General features: G+C 38.5%; 1 long non-coding RNA gene across 1 annotated transcript in view; it reads left to right on the forward strand.

Moving 5' to 3' along the window:
• The first annotated feature begins 276 nt into the window (after nt 1–276).
• The window catches only part of LOC147581771 (uncharacterized), a 575779-nt gene continuing 559423 nt past the window's right edge, over nt 277–16632 (forward strand). Inside the window, exons 1-2 of the long non-coding RNA XR_015249754.1 lie at nt 277–529; nt 13071–13159. This is a non-coding gene — a long non-coding RNA (uncharacterized LOC147581771). The remainder of the gene's footprint in view (nt 530–13070; nt 13160–16632) is intronic.

Here is a 16632-nt window from a genome sequence, read left to right on the forward strand (position 1 = left end):
AGTCATTTCACTATTACCGTTGTTGAGTAAGGGAGAATTGCTGCCTTGGGAAGAAGAAGATGGATGGAAGGGAAGTCTAAGTCAGGGCAAGTAAACACAAAATCAGGCGGGGGCTGAGGAAGCGAATGGTCAGAGGCGTGTCGGAGTTTAGTCCACGGTGGGAGGGGGTGATAAAAAGCGGGGGAAACTTGGCGCTCACTCCCAGGAAACCTGAGGGTAGCCACGGGAACCAGGAAATACCTCACGGTGCCCAAAAGGCAGTGACTGCCACGCGGCCTGTGCGTCCTAGGTTCAGGCACCGGGGTAGCACTGCGCAGGCCCGAGCCTCGCCGGCGCCTCAAGAGGGAAGGCGGGGGTCTGCGCAGGCCGGTGGCGGAGGCAGTGCTGCGCGGCTGAGCTGCGCAGTGCACCAGCCTAGTCTGGGAGCGGCAGGATCCGCTGTAGGCAAGTCCAGACTGGATAGAGGACGTCCGGGGGTCACCCGTCGCACCTTGGGGACCCATGTGGGTCCAGATGCCCGGTGAGCCCGGTATGTCCTCGGTGGGTTCTGGAGGACAGAGGCCGAGGTCTGGGGATAGCGGGGGAGGTGCAGTTTGCTGAGCTCTGCGGCCTCCATTTTGGAGAGCAGGGCCTAAGAAAATCCTTTAACAATCTGCCATTACCCAAAGAGGCCAAGACTACCTGGAAGTTACTGTTCTGCTCTGGAATTGTGTTCTACAGTCGGAGGGAGAGGAGTAACCTTGATCGACAGGTTTACTTTCTAACTCCAGTCAGAGTGGGGACTTGAGCGCCACCTTACAGCAATGAAATGGAAAAGAAAGCCACATTTTACTAAAGGCGAGTGTAGCGTGTACTTTTTCAATCTTACAAAGCAGTTTGTGTTAAAAAAAGATAGAAAAGTAGAATGAAAAAGTAAAAAAAAAAAAAAAAAGCTTAATCTAGGGGGGGAAACCCCTCCATATTTGGTATACATTCTTGAAGAAAGTACACAATTGTATCACAAAATTGGGGTCATACTGTATATGCAATTCCCTGACCCAATTTTTATAATTAATGCTTTTTTTTGAGTGTTTTCTCAGATCTTCAAGTATTTAATGGCTATAACTTGACTGCACTCTTCACCTTCCTCTTCCTTTTTCTCCAATGTTTCTCCTGGCCCCTTTTACTGCCACAACTGTCTCCTTTATATCCCTCTTGGGGGCATCAGGCTTCCTCTTTTCCAGTCATGCCTGTATTTTGGGGAGCTTTTTAAATAATGCAGGCACCTTTAAGTACTCAGAGACTTTGTTGCCCTGTGTATACTCTGCTCCATTTATGAATTAGTGCCTCATATATAAATTGAATTGGAATTAGGAAACAATGGGCAGACTGACCCCTAGTTCCATATATTGGGAATGTATTTGAGAACTAATATGAGGAATTTTAGCAGAAAAAATGTCCATAATCATCACAAACTGTATTCTGTAATCTTCCAGCCAAGTCATAAATTAATTCTTGATAGGGAGGTTAGCCTTGTGGGGATTAAAAAATCATGACTATGGGGTGCCTGGGTGGCTCCGTTGGTTAAATGTCTGACTTGGGCTCAGGTCATGATCTCTTGGTTTGTGGGTTGGAGTCCTGCTTTGGACACTGTGCTGACAGCCTGGAGCCTGCTTTGGATTCTGTGTCTTCTCTCTCCCTCTGCCCTTCCTCTGCACACTTGTGCGCGCTCTCTCTCTCTTTCTCAAAAATAAACATTAAAAAAATCATGACTATGGGGCACCTGGTTCAGTCAGTTAAGTATCCAACTTTGGCTCACCTTTGGTGAGTTTGAGCACACTCATTGGGCTTTCTGCTGTTAGCACAGAGCCTGCTTGGGATCCTCTGTTCTCTCTCTCTCTCTCTCTCTCTCTCTCTCTCTCTCTCTCTGCCCCTCCTCTCACACGTGCTCTCTGTCACGAATAAGTAAACGTTAAAAAAAAAAAAAAATCATGACTATGGAAAATGCCCCCACAATTGTAGGGACATACTCCTCTGAAAATTGCTTTTTCCCACCTGTATACAGAAGGCAGTTTCCTTTATGTGTGGGAAGTTTATTATTACTAGTTTTTGGGAAATTGTGGGTCTGTTTTCATCTTCTGTCCTTCACTTAAGACACCTGCAACTTTATTCTCTTCAGCTATGACTGGCATATATTTATATCAGTTGTTATTTTCTAATCTTGGGAAGTTTTATGTGTTTGTTTGTTTGTTTTTTAAACCAAGGTAACTTTAGTTTCTACCTTGACCTTAATCTATGTGAAGAAATGGGTCTAGAATGAATGAATGGCTAGCCACATTTAGTGGTAATGTAAGAAGAGCTCCAGTTTAGTTATTTTTGTGTTTTAAAAAATGAAGATACCTGGCTTTAGGTTTGATTTGATTATTTAAATAACCAAAGAGTTTATAAAAAGTTTTTGAAATTACTTTTTGAAGAATAAAGCAGGCACTGAAAAGGGAAACGTGTCATTCCCCTTACCACCCATCTCAGAGTTCACTCATCCCTTAACATACCCAGCAGAATCCAAAATTTGTCAATTTCTCTAAAATTAAAGGGAAATAATTTTGGGGTTGAAATCTTGAGCCATGATTACCTGCTGGGCATATATGAAAATAGAAAGATAACTTTAGAAATAACTAGAGGGAATGGTTTATTTTAGAAACATTTTAAGCTGAGGCATAATGATATATATAATATATACATAATGTATATTATGTTATAATTATATTAGGCATATTATTATATAATACAGTATATATTGTATTATTGCCTTTTAACTTCCCTGGCAAAGGTAGAGGTGTGTTGTGGTTTCTATTAGGTTCAGTAAAATAGGTAAAATTATTCTCAGACTGAGGCTTTAAGTATTATAAATTACATTATAGAGGTCATCTGTTAGAGCCATATTACCAGGCTTAGCTCAAGGAAAGAAAATTATTTTTTTTTTTTAATTTTTTTTTTTCAACGTTTTTTATTTATTTTTGGGACAGAGAGAGACAGAGCATGAACGGGCGAGGGGCAGAGAGAGAGGGAGACACAGAATCGGAAACAGGCTCCAGGCTCCGAGCCATCAGCCCAGAGCCCGACGCGGGGCTCGAACTCACGGACCGCGAGATCGTGACCTGGCTGAAGTCGGACGCTTAACCGACTGCGCCACCCAGGCGCCCCAAGAAAATTATTTTATAGTAATTAGGAATTTGGAACCATGGTACCCAGGCTGAGAGCACTGGATAAAAAGAACTGGAAGAGAATTAATTCAGCTAAAGAGAATTAATTCAGTTTCGGCTGAGAAGACGCTTAGGATAAGCAGCCTCTGGCTATCCCAGTTTAAGCTTTATGCATTAGGGGCAAAGTATATGTGTTTTACCTGAATTCATTACTAAACATGATTGGTTAAAGAATAGATATAATGCTACATCTGTCAAACATGGAATAAAGGTATGCTTTTTCTGGGGGGCCCTCCCATATACAAAGGTGCAATTTTCACTTTATGATGCTAGATGGGTTATGAGAAGAAATTGTAACAAAAAGAGGCGGTTCTATAAATAAGATTGATACAGGATTAAATGGAAAAAACCCTGCAATATATTGCAAATATAAAGAAACCATATGTAGAGAAAACTGCACAAAAAATTATATCATAATAATGTGAGAAGGGAAGTTAAGATTGAAAAGGAAAGTTAAGGTTAATAGTAACTTTCACCCTGAGGCCAACACAGTCCCTTTTCTTCTATACCATTGGGTTTCTGTACATGCATTTTAAGAGAGATGTTTGGATCTGGGTTACATAATCCATTGTTCTTTGCTCCAGTACATTATGTTGCATCTTTGGAGATTTCCTCTCAGCTTCTCCGTAAAAAGAATTGTTCTTAAAAACTTTACTGCATGGAGCCATGCTTCAGCTAGTGCAATTTTTCCATATTAACCTTGCTGATAAGCAGAGCCTACATTGAACGTAAGTTTAATGCAAATTGGGAAGAAAAGGAAATAATAATGAGGCTTATTCAGTCTTGTATAAGTTTTGCCTGAGGAAAAGTGATGCAAATTACTATTATTATTTTTTAGGTGCTTGCTCTTGCTGGGTCACTCTCTCACTTTGTGGAAGATAGTTACCCCATCAGCATAATGAAAGTCTGATTGACCAAGGGCTAGTCAATATACAGCATTTTCTCTTTATTTATACTGTTAAGATTGAAAAACAAATTAAGTGAAAGGAGTCATATTTGTGGAATATAACATTAAAATTTTTTAAATGTTTGTTTATTTTTGAGAGAGAAAGAGGGAGAGGCAGAGTGTGAGTGGGGGGAGGGGCAGAGAGAGAGAGAGGGAGACACAGTACTGCATGCAGCTCCCGTCTGTGCTAACAGCTCAAAGCCTGACGGGCTTGAGCCCCCAAACCATGAGATCATGACCTGAGCTGAAGTCGGATGCATAATTGACTGAGCCACCCCGGTGCCCCAATCAGTCTTTTTAAACCTTTTTTGCTTGACAACAATTATGAGTAACTTTTTCCTCCACTCAACAACCATTTATCTGATTCTCTGACACCAACTGTTTGTACTACAAGTCAATTCAGTAGTGACACTACCATAGTTAGGTGCAGACCCCACATATCAAGGGCTCAGTTTCATAAGACTGCCCCACTTCAAATGACAGTCACAAGTCCCAGGTTGCCACCTATAATTATGACAACTCTGCTATATATTTGGGGTTCCTACAACTCAAAAACTCAAAAAACACTTTACTTACTGATTTATTATAAAAATGCATAGGGCAAGATATAAGTGGGGCTCTTGGTGATACCTCTTCTCCACTCCCTAGAGTTTAAGGAATGGGGCTGAAAATTCCAGTCCTCTAACCTTGCCCTGGTCTTTCTGGTGACCGGCACCCATCCTGAAACTATCTAGCAGCCCACCAAGAGTGGCCTCAATTGAAGAAAAGATGCTCCTATTACCCAGGAAATTCCAAGGGACATAGGAGCTTTGTGTCAGGAACCAGGGATAAAGAACAAATATTAGAACAGAAGATGATCTTATCCCTACCATGCAGGAAATTACAGAGGTTTTAGGAGCTCTGTTTAAGGAACTGTGGGCAAAGACCAAATATATGTTTACTTTTTTAATCACATTCTCCCCTTATAATTTTTTTATCATAGGAGAAATATTGTCCTTCCTTCTCACCCATCACGTGTTAATTATATTTAAGTATCTGGCATATCCCCATAGAGCTTCTTCACTAAGAAATATTTTCCTGAAAATTCCAATAAAAGGAGTGGAAAAGAGAAGCTTCCTCATAAAGATTATGTTATTTTTTCTTTCCTTATAATCTTGGCACATGCTGTTTTGTGTAGGGTATGATAATGTCCACAAAAGTCTTGTGATTTGATATAAATATCATAAGTTACAAGGGATAATTATAAAAAGAACTGGTCTAACACTAAAATAGGCATTTAACGTACTTCATTAACTCATTGAATTCTCATAACAATTTTGTGAGTTAGGAACTATTATATTTATTTTAAAGTCAAGAAATTTGAGTTGAGAATTCTGTAAATTATATAAAGTCACATAGCTAGTGGGTGGGAGAGGCAGGTCTGAACTAAGGTCATATATACTAATAAAGACTACAAGCTGATTTTCCTTTATTATTTTTTTAATTTTTTAAACATTTATTCATTTTTGAGAGAGAGACAGAGTGCAAGCAGAGGAGGGGCAGAGAGAGAGAGAGAGAGGGAGAGGGAGACACAGAATCTGAAGCAGGCTCCAGGCCCTGAGCTGTCAGCACAGAGCCATATGCAGGGCTGGAACTCACAAACTGTGAGATCATCACCTAAGCAGAAGTTGGACGCTTAACCAACTGAGCCACCCAGGCACCCCTGATTTTCCTTTGTTAACATCACTGATGTAAATCTCCCTATTCTCTGTTCTCACTGCTCCAAATGTAGTTCAGTCCATCATCAACTTGGACTAGGCTACTTTAAGTGATTTCTCTTACATTCGTTCATATGTCTCCAATCTAAGATCTGATAATATTACTTGTCAATTAAAAACCCTTCTCTGACTTCTTGTTTACTACATCTCATGGTACAAACTTCTCTCCCAATATTCATTTCATTCTCCTTACTACCTCCTCCCCTTAGGTTCTTTGCTAGCAGAACATAGGTTTTGTTTGTAGTGTGGTAACTACATGCCTACTCCAGTGGCTGGTCACAAACTGGAAACACAAGAAACACAAGCCATTGTTTCTTGATGGAGGTGTTTTGGTGTTCTGAACAGTACAAATCTCCATTGTAGGAGATTGTTTTCTGCATTTCAGTGTTTCTGGCGTCTTTGTCCTCCAGGCATGAGATGCTAGTCATGCCATTGGCTTCTCTCCACCATTGTGATGATCAAAATGTCTTCACACATATTAACACATTCCCTTGGGGGTGAGGGAGAACCACAGGTCTAAGCTAATCATGGTATTCCTGCCCCCTACTCTCAGATTCCCTCCTAGCTAATTGTAGCCATGTGATCCTCTTTGGGGTTTTGAGGTCCAAGGGAAGTCAGTTGCAGGGTTTTCAGGGAGAGCTTTTTGTTTTCTTAATTGAAAGGACAGATGGAGGTATTGATGCTCCTGTCTTTCTTCTTCCTGACCTGCATGAGGGACTAGAGCAAAAGTTGTAGAATCCATTTTGCAACAAGCCAATATGCCAAGAGTAGTGGAGTAGAAAGATTGAAGGGCCTGAATCTTAGCACACTGGCCTCTTTATCTCTTTGTAATTTATATCTTAATCTTGTACATTATGAAATGCTCACTAGGATGTTACTGTCTGTCACCAAAGTTGTTACAGTATTATTGACTATATTCCCTTGCTGTACCTTTCATCCCCATGACTCATTCATTCCACAGCTGGAAGTTCACACCTCTTAATCCCTTTTGCCCATCTTGCCCATCTCTCCACCCCCACCCCCTTCCGGCAGCTACTTAAATAGATTTTGAGAGGAAGAATTGTTTTACTTGGAATTATGAACTGTGTCATACTTGGTATCTAATACAGTATGTATCAGTTTAGAACAAATTAAAACATTGGATAATTCTTGCTTGAGGATATAGCATTCCTTTAGACTCACATTTCTGGCTCATTGTGTCCTTTCAGTTGTGACATCATTTTAAGGGACTATAATGTTCATGTCTGTAGTTAAACATGTCACCCTCTCAGTAACTTGGCTCCGGACAACTTCACTTCCATTCTGTTTCTTCACCCTTTTCTATGGCTACACCCTGGACTTTGTCATAACCTAATACTTCTTCCTTAGAAGTAATCAGCCATCCTTCCTATTCTTGCATTAGTCCTATTTCACTAGTCTTTTCTTTTTTTTCTTTTCTATCTTTCTGTCTTTCTTTCTGCATATAGGGATCTTTAGTCCTTGACTCATCAGCATTCTTTATTGGTCACTTCCTATCTTTCTGTCTTATCTAGTTTAATTTCTATGGTTCATCATTTTAACCACCCTTAAGCAGTTCCTTAAACTTCCTTACATTTTACATATCTTGGCAATCTTTTTATGTTATTTCTTTAGTTCTACCCAGACATTCTTTAAAAAATTGTCCACTCTCCTTTGACTCCAGCTATTTATCCCCTCCCCCAACCATTCCTTTCTTAACAGATAAACATATATTCTGCCACAAAGAAAACTATACTGTACCCTTCTTTTACTCATTCCCTCCTGTTATAATTCAGAAAGGATCCTTTCTTTTGTTTAAGTATAATCTCTGCACATGAGCTCTGGATCTCATATGCTGCCATCTTCTCAGGAACCTTGCTCTATAAATTATTTCCTTTCTCCTGATATGTTGTATTAGAATTTAAATATGGCATAAGTTGCTCCCAAATTTTAAATATACTTATATATCTCTCATCCCTTTCTGGATCCCTTTGCTGTCTTTCCACTACCTTTCAGTCATACCTTTGGAAAGACTTGCCTACGCTTTTTGTTTCCACTCTAACCTATTACTTCCCAACTAGTTGTATTCCTTCACTCTGCTGGTTCCTTAGCTTGACTGAAACGCCTCTCCAAGTCACTAGTAACCTTGTGAAAGCCAAGAGGCATGCCTCAATCCTTATGTTATTTGGCCTCTTTCTTGTATTTGACACTTTTTATCCTGACACACTTTCTTCCTTTGACTCCATGATATTTTATGCAGAAGTTTCCCTTGCTTTTCTGGGTGTTCTTTCCTATTCGTATTTGCAGGATTCCTTGAGGAGTGGCTCCGACAGCCTTCTCGTTTCATTCTGTGGTTCTTTTACTAGATCATCTGTTCCCATGACTTAAAATACAGACCAGATGCTGATGATTCCCAAGTGGTTGATTCCTTCTCAACAATCAGTTTTTAACTCCAAACCAATAGATCCAATTGCCTATCAGATGTTTTCACTTGGCTATCATACAGGTATTTCAAAACAACACATCATCTCTTCCCACAAGCTTGCTTATCCTTTGTTATTTCCAATCTCATTAAATGGTATCATCTAGTTATTCAAAGGAGAAACTTGAAAAACACCTTTGACTTCTCTTTTCCCCTTATTTTTCATATCTAAACATAATTGGATCCTGTTTGTTCCACCTTCTAAATATTTCTCTGATCTGGCAACTTTTCTCTATTCCTGTTGCTATTTTCCTAGTTGAAGTTGACATTTAGCTGTCATCTGGATAAATGCGAGAGCTTTCTATTTCATCTTCATGCCTTAATCTTTCCTTTTTTAAAATCTATTCAAATGCACTTATTATTATTCACCTGGTTAAAATCCCTGAGGAACTTCTAGTTGCTCTTCTGGCCTAAACTTTTAGGATGGCTTTTAAGGTTTTACTTCTTTATACTCGTCACTAACCATTTAACCTTTTTTATTCTAAGCACTAGACGAATTAAAGTTCTCTCCATTCAGGGGCGCCTGGGTGGCGCAGTCGGTTAAGCGTCCGACTTCAGCCAGGTCACGATCTCGCGCTCCGTGAGTTCGAGCCCCGCGTCGGGCTCTGGGCTGATGGCTCAGAGCCTGGAGCCTGTTTCCGATTCTGTGTCTCCCTCTCTCTCTGCCCCTCCCCCGTTCATGCTCTGTCTCTCTCTGTCCCAAAAATAAATAAACGTTGAAAAAAAAAAAAAAATAAAGTTCTCTCCATTCAGAGGCGCCTGGGTGGCTCAGTCAGTTAGGCGTCCGACTTCAGCTCGGGTCATGATCTCACGGTTGGTGGGTTCAAGCCCTGTGTCGGGCTGTGCACTGACAGCTCAGAGACTGATGTCTGCTTTGATTCTGTGTCTCCCTCTCTCTCCACCCCTCCCCCCACTCACTCTCTGCCTCTTGAAAATAAATAGATGTTAAAAAAATTTTTTTTTAAGTTCTTTTCACTCATTTCTTTTTTTTTTTAAATTTTTTTTTTTCAACGTTTATTTATTTTTGGGACAGAGAGAGACAGAGCATGAACGGGGGAGGGGCAGAGAGAGAGGGAGACACAGAATCGGAAACAGGCTCCAGGCTCTGAGCCATCAGCCCAGAGCCCGACGCGGGGCTCGAACTCACGGACCGCGAGATCGTGACCTGGCTGAAGTCGGACGCTTAACCGACTGCGCCACCCAGGCGCCCCTCTTTTCACTCATTTCTCATTGTCATATTCTCTTTCACAATTTGGCAGTGTTCTTTTCTTCCTATTTTAATTTGTTTAACTCTCACTCATTTTCTAGATTTCATCTTAGATATCATTTTCTTTAGAAGGTCTGTTCCCAGGGTCCTAGGGCCCCCTGCATCTATGATGTCATGACATTTATAACAGTGTGTGTGTGTGTGTGTGTGTGTGTGTGTGTTTTCTGTATCATGGATTAGACTGTGAGCTCTGTAGGAGTTGTGACTAGGTCAGCATGGCACCCTAGGGTCTGGCACATGACATGGTAATAAGTAGACACTTAACACATGACAGAGTGAGTAAGTAAATGAGTGGGCAACTTTTAACTGATTAAATGTATGGAATGAATGAAAGATTGGGACCAAAAAACAAACAAACAAACAAACAAACAAAAACCACACTAACGTATGGATTTGAGGTCCAGATTGACTGATGTTGCCAATCATTGGGGAGTGGAACCCAGAAAGCAGAGCCATTTTGGGAGTGAGATAGCTGAAACGTTTATGTGGGGCTATCTGGTGAGCAGCTGAATATATAGGACTGGTTTCAAGAGTGGGAAATGAGCTAGAGACATTGATTAGAGGTCATCAGTCTATGAGTATGAGAGAGCCCAGGGAGGGGATGTATAGTGGGAAGAGAAGAGAGCAACTAGACCGATTATTTAGGAACATTGGCATTTATGAGGTGAGCAGAATAACAAGGAACCCACAAAGGTATCTGAGGGAAACCTGACAGCTTATGGGAAAGCACCCAACTTGGTGTCATGTAAGCAAATGGAAGAGATAGTTTCAAGGAGAGATAATTGGCAGTGTCAGATTTAGTTTTTTGTCATTCAACAAATTGAGTTTCTACAAAGGATGTAGTGGCAGGTGTTGTCTACCTTGCTTCACTGCAAGTTTCTTAAATGCAGGGATATTGTCTTATTTGTACTTTTAATCCCAGGATTTATCCCAGTATCTGATACCAAGTGGAATTCAATAAACAGGTGTTAATTGAACATAATGCATTTACTTTGGTCAAGCGATGGACTTAAAATGTATGGCAACATAAGCATAAATAACTGATTTCTCTTTATTCTGTAAAAAATTTCTTTTAAATCATGCTTGGATTTCAAAGACATCTGGAAAGTGGAATGTAGTTAGGTACTTCCCATTGTACAATTTTATTTTTTTAAATGTTTATTTATATTTAGAGAGAGAGAGAGTGAGTAGGGGAGGGGCAGCAGAGGGAGAAAGAGAATCCCAAGCAGGCTCTGTGCTGTCAGTACAGAGCCTGATGTGGGTCCTGATCTCATGAACTGTGAGATTGTGACCTGAGCTGAAATCAAGAGTTGGATGCTTAACTGACTGAGCCACACCCCCTCCCCCCATCATTGTATAGTTTTAAAATGGGTCAACCTTAGGGAATATTTTCAATGTTTAGCATCCTTGGCTTTTCTGTTTTTCATTTCCCAGTTTCTTTGCTTTATTTTGCAGACATAGCTAATTCTGTGTCTTAATCTGAGTAATAAAAAAGAGATCTGATAAAAATAGGTAATTCATATTAAGTAGTATTGACTTAAAATGTTAAAAAGACCCAGGAATGCTTTCATCAAAAAATAAGACTACTATTAGTAGAGTATATTGCTTACTTATCAGTAGTGTAGAAGTAGTGGTGGTAGAGATGATAGGACAGCAGCTCTATTTTCTCAAATACAGAGCTTGCCCAATAGTCATGTGTGGAGACAGCTCTGGTATCAAATAACATCTGTTTTGAATCCTTACTTTTTACTTACTAGGTAGGTGCCTTTGAATATATCCCAAACTTTCTGAGCTCTAAATTCCTCATCTGTAAAAGGATAATAAGAACTTCCCTGTGAACCTCTTGGGTTATCCAGAGGATCAAATGAGATTGAATATGTGCAGCTACTTTGCACATGAAAGACTATTATTATTTGCAGGCACTGCATGAAAGTGTCTGATATAGTTGCATTGTGTTTTCCAGTCTTAGATTTCTACTATTTGGTTTGCTGTTTGAATACTCCAGAGTTGTAAAAAAGTTTAGTGGTATAATTGTAACATTATATAACATAATGTAATATAATTATTTAGAGCTAGGAATACTATGGTGTAACGTAAGTATCTAGAGGTAGAAATACTGTGGGTAAGCAAATGCTTTAAGCCTCCTCTCTGCTTTTTTAAAAAATATAAACCAATAGCCTAGGACACAAAAACAGTCTTCCCAGTTTGTTCTTCCTGGAGACACCCAAACTCTTCAGAGAGCTGATTGGTGTTCATACTTCCCACACAGCTGCAGTTGAACCTGTACAATGACCTCCAGGGGATTGTCTTGGCTCCAGTGTGTTGGATAATTGCCTATTTGGACAACTTTGCCTTGGATAATTTCCCTTTGTCCAATCGTGGGACTCATAAATCCATGCACAGGGGGACAGATTTCAGAAAATAGTATTTGGCCATAGATAGTTGCAATTTCAAGACCCTTTCAAAGGGTGATAATGACATATTTTCACTGGACAATGGAAGTCTTCAAACTTTGAAGATATATTCTGGGATCCAGATCATTTATGCACCACTATAGAAAATGCATTGCTTATCCATCAACCTGTTTAAAAATGTTAAGGTCATGAATAAGAATGTTCCACAGCCCATAAAATACTTTTCTTGGAGTATAAGTTAACCGGGGGGAATATTATTATGTCGGAGTTCTACTCTGGTATTCAACGGAGATATAAAATGAGAGAGGAAAAGACCTTTTTCTTTCAAAGTATGTTTTCTTTATAATACTAAATGTTTAGAAAAGAAAGTGCACAGAAAGATTTGTTGTTTTCTATCCTTTATTCATCTCTTAATGTATTTATTTATTTTTGGCTTCACCATAGAAATTTGGATGAATGGCTTTAGTAGTTATCTCATCTGTAAAATCTGTTGGGCATAGTTTTGGTTATGTTTTCCAGAAAATACTGTGTGCTAAATGTGGGTCAGGAGCATTTAGGAAGGAGGATACAGCTGTATACTATTCCTATGAAAAGAAACATTGTCAAGAATCGTCAGAGAGATTTAGAGATGCTATCTGCAGGATTTCCAGATTTCAACAAAATTGTTTTACCCTGAATAATGGTAGGTTTAGTCTTAGCCAAAATGCAACTGGGCAATCTGTTACTTCCCATATGGAAAGCAACTGTTCAAGTAAATTATATAATTGTACATTACAACTTTGCTTCTGTCATACGTTATAAATTCAATTCTATCCCAAACTGAGACCATTGCATGATTGAGCCAAGTTTAGTGTTGCTTTAACCAGCCTTTCGTGTCGTAGTTGCATCCAGCAAAAAAAGTGACTTCTCTTTATAATTCTCTTACTTGGCTTCTTGGAAATACGAATTTTGCTTGGACCTGTCAGTGGATGTCACTTTTATCCTGATTTGGAGAACCTATTGAGGAGATTTTCTTGAGTTGCCTGTTGTGAAATGAGGAGCCTAATAGGAAAAGGTAATTAATTATTCTTTTGGATTAATTTTTATTTTCTTCCAAATGAGATTGTTAGTATTAAAATTTAGAGAATCTGTAAAACGTAAAAATTACTACATGGAGCCTTTTATTTTCTTACAATGGTGTTTTGCCATGAGAGAGCTGAGCTCATGGTCTCTCTGGGCTGGTGCTCATGAGGCATTATAGAATGTTCTCTGTTTTGTCATGTTGGCAAAGGAAATTACACCAGTGCCATGATTGTCAGAATGATACAGCACCTCTGAGGTAAGGGATTACTGCCTTATTAAAGATAGGTTGGGGTGAGCTCTGCCAAATGTTGAGTGGGATTTATTGAATACCCTGTAAGTACAATGTAAGATTTCTGTGCATTTTGGTTGTGAGAAAACAAGTGTTGGTAAGAAAAGAACAAAAATGCAAGTGGGAAAATAATCATTATTTCTGGGTCCTTTCATGAGGCAAAGGGATGAAGTTTAAGAGGAACAGAAGACTCCTAAAAATAATAGAATTTACTTTCAGGAAAACATTAAGTGAGTTAAGTAAGTAATACTATTCATGCTTTATAGTAAATTGAATAGCTGAGACATGATATTTCCTATGATGTATCTGACTTTTACCAGTGGTTTTGTTTCCTTTTACTCAGTCTGTGAGGATGTGTTATGAATGTACAAATATTTTCACCCTCTCTAAAATTCCAATGTTTAAAACATTCCAGAACTTCTTAGATTAAAATGATACCTTTCAAATTATAGGTCATCATATTAAAATATAAACCTTAAAAATTTATTATCCATTGCATGAGTGATGTCTAAAGTAGTTTAAGTCTTTTTTACATGGCTTACTTTTTTAGAATATACAAATACACTTGTTTAGTGGTGTCAAATTATTTGTTTTATAGCATATTTACAAATCAAGCTCATTAATGTAGTCTGCCTGTCTTTAAAAGGGGCTCATGTAAAAGAAGAAAAAACTTACTGTTTCTTTATTGAACAATGTATTACCTTTCTACAAATGTCAGTATTGACCTCTGCATACTTAATGAATACTTGAGAAACCATGAAAATTATTACTTTTTATTATTATTCATCAATAATTGTCTTCCCATAACTTGTGTCATTTATATTTAGTATTCTAGAGTCTTGGAGAATTAAAGGGAAGCAACAAAAGATCAATTTAAATTATAGCAGTAGGGGCGCCTGGGTGGCGCAGTCGGTTAAGCGTCCGACTTCAGCCAGGTCACGATCTCGCGCTCCGTGAGTTCGAGCCCCGCGTCGGGCTCTGGGCTGATGGCTCGGAGCCTGGAGCCTGTTTCCGATTCTGTGTCTCCCTCTCTCTCTGCCCCTCCCCCGTTCATACTCTGTCTCTCTCTGTCCCAAAAATAAATAAACGTTGAAAAAAAAAATTAAAAAAAAAAATAAATTATAGCAGTAAATAAGGTTAACTTTGTACTGCTTTAAAACTATCAAATAGTGAATTATGAAAATTTCAAAGTAAAGCTACTCTGAAGTTTTTAATTGGGCAAATTTATTCATCTTTCATATTTGGTGCCACCACTGATCATAATTCATTAAGATATCATTATAAATTTACCTCCAGTGAATAATAGGTATATAAATTATCATTTGATAGGTAATGGTTTATAGGTTGGCAGTTTAATTCATAGATTTAGCGGACTTATAAGGTACTACAAAGTGCTACAGAATTGTTTGATGATTTTTGGTACCTCAGGAAATAGATAGGTGTGCATAAAAGTCATTTAAGCATACTCAAGGACATTTTGACATCATTTTTGTTTTATTTTATTATTTTTTTTATTTAAAAATTTTTTCAATGTTTATTTTTGAGAGAGAGAGAGTGTGAGCGGGGTGGGGGGGGGAGGGAGGGAGAGAGAGAGAGAGAGAGAGATGATCCGAAGCAGGATCCGCGCTAACAGCAGCGAGCTCTATGTGAGGCTTGAACTCAGGAGCCGCGAGATCATGAGCTGTAGTTGGTCGACCACTTAACTGACTGAGCCACCCAGGTGCCCCGACATCGTAATTTAAATTGTGAAGTTGGAACTAATCAAGGTGGAAGATTAGATTTATTCTTGAATGTCTTTTATTTATTTCACCAAAACCCAGCATTTTGGAAACTGGTAGTATGTCCCTTAGATAAGCTGTATCTTTAGTCTCAACTTGTGAACTTCCTTCTCCGTGTATTATTTCTTTGAGCCATCTCTTCTAGTTTGCCTGTGTGTTAAGACATGAACATGAAAATATCCTTAATATCTTTGAAAACTGTTGCTTTTATTTCTTTAATCTTTATAGTTCATAGAAATACATTTTCAGATAGATTGTTTTGAAGAAGGTAGGCAAGTGTGAATGATGTATCTTTCTAACACATGCAATCAGTAATAGATATGTAAGTAGTTAAAGCCCATTCTTCTTATTAAGAAGACTAAGAAACTTGTGCAGAAAGGAAGTTAAACTTTAATTTTTCTTCTAACCAATAAGCAAAGCAGACAACTTTTTCCAGTTTTTTTTTAACTTTTTTCTTCTAACCAATAAGCAAAGCAGACAACTTTTTCCAGTTTTTTTTTTTTTTTTTTTTTTTTTTTTTTAACTCCCTTATGGTTACATGGCAGTTTGGTACCTTGTTGTATATTTGGAAGTATTTGCTTTCTCTGTGTTTATGATACAGTGACAGAAGTGTACAGAAATCTACCACTACTTGTAATGGTACTTTTGGGGAGCATAAAGACTTTTTTTAGTGGATAGCAAGAGGGAAAATGAACTCCGATAATGATGTTACTTTCTCCTCTAATTGAAGGGATTTCCTTAATTCTTAAGGCAGATGAAAAGAACTAAACTTTAAAATAATGGAGTTAATGCATTTCATTATTTTTTGAGTTAAATGTTAGTCAAAAGCATTTCCTCCTTGAATAATGTAAAGGAGAAGTCACATGAGATTAGCACAAATGTGAGACAATTAAGGCCATAAATTAGAATTTTCAGAAGCTCTGACTGATTACAGATCATAGGATTTATTTTGAAGACCTTTTGGTAACCTCAGCTGTAATGAATGCTTCCACAGAAATCTCACTGAGTTGGGGGAGGCATTCACATGGTCCCTTTATGTCATAGCCTGCCTTTAAAACTGATTTCCAACTTGGGGCTCACACTTTTGTTCCAAACCTGATCTTTTGGCATCAGAGCTCATGTTCTTATGGCCAATTTGGATTTTTAAGCAAAGAAACTAAAAAGTCTTTTTGGACAACAAATGACTTTTAAAAAATAACATTTTAATGATTTAAATGGAAACAACCAGAATAAGCTGGATTAAATTTCTCTTAAAGTATATACATGGTTAGCGATTAAGAGGAAAGAGTAGCTGAAAAAATGCTGTCTGTTATTTTCCTTCAAAACCCCAAATAGTTGAACAATTGAGTAGTTCATAAGACTTGAACTGGGATATCTTTGTAGAAAATATTTTTGACA

This window comes from Puma concolor, chromosome B1 (genome assembly GCF_028749965.1).
Source record: "Puma concolor isolate L17-30 chromosome B1, mPumCon1.1.hap2, whole genome shotgun sequence".
Classification (NCBI taxonomy): domain Eukaryota; kingdom Metazoa; phylum Chordata; class Mammalia; order Carnivora; family Felidae; genus Puma; species Puma concolor.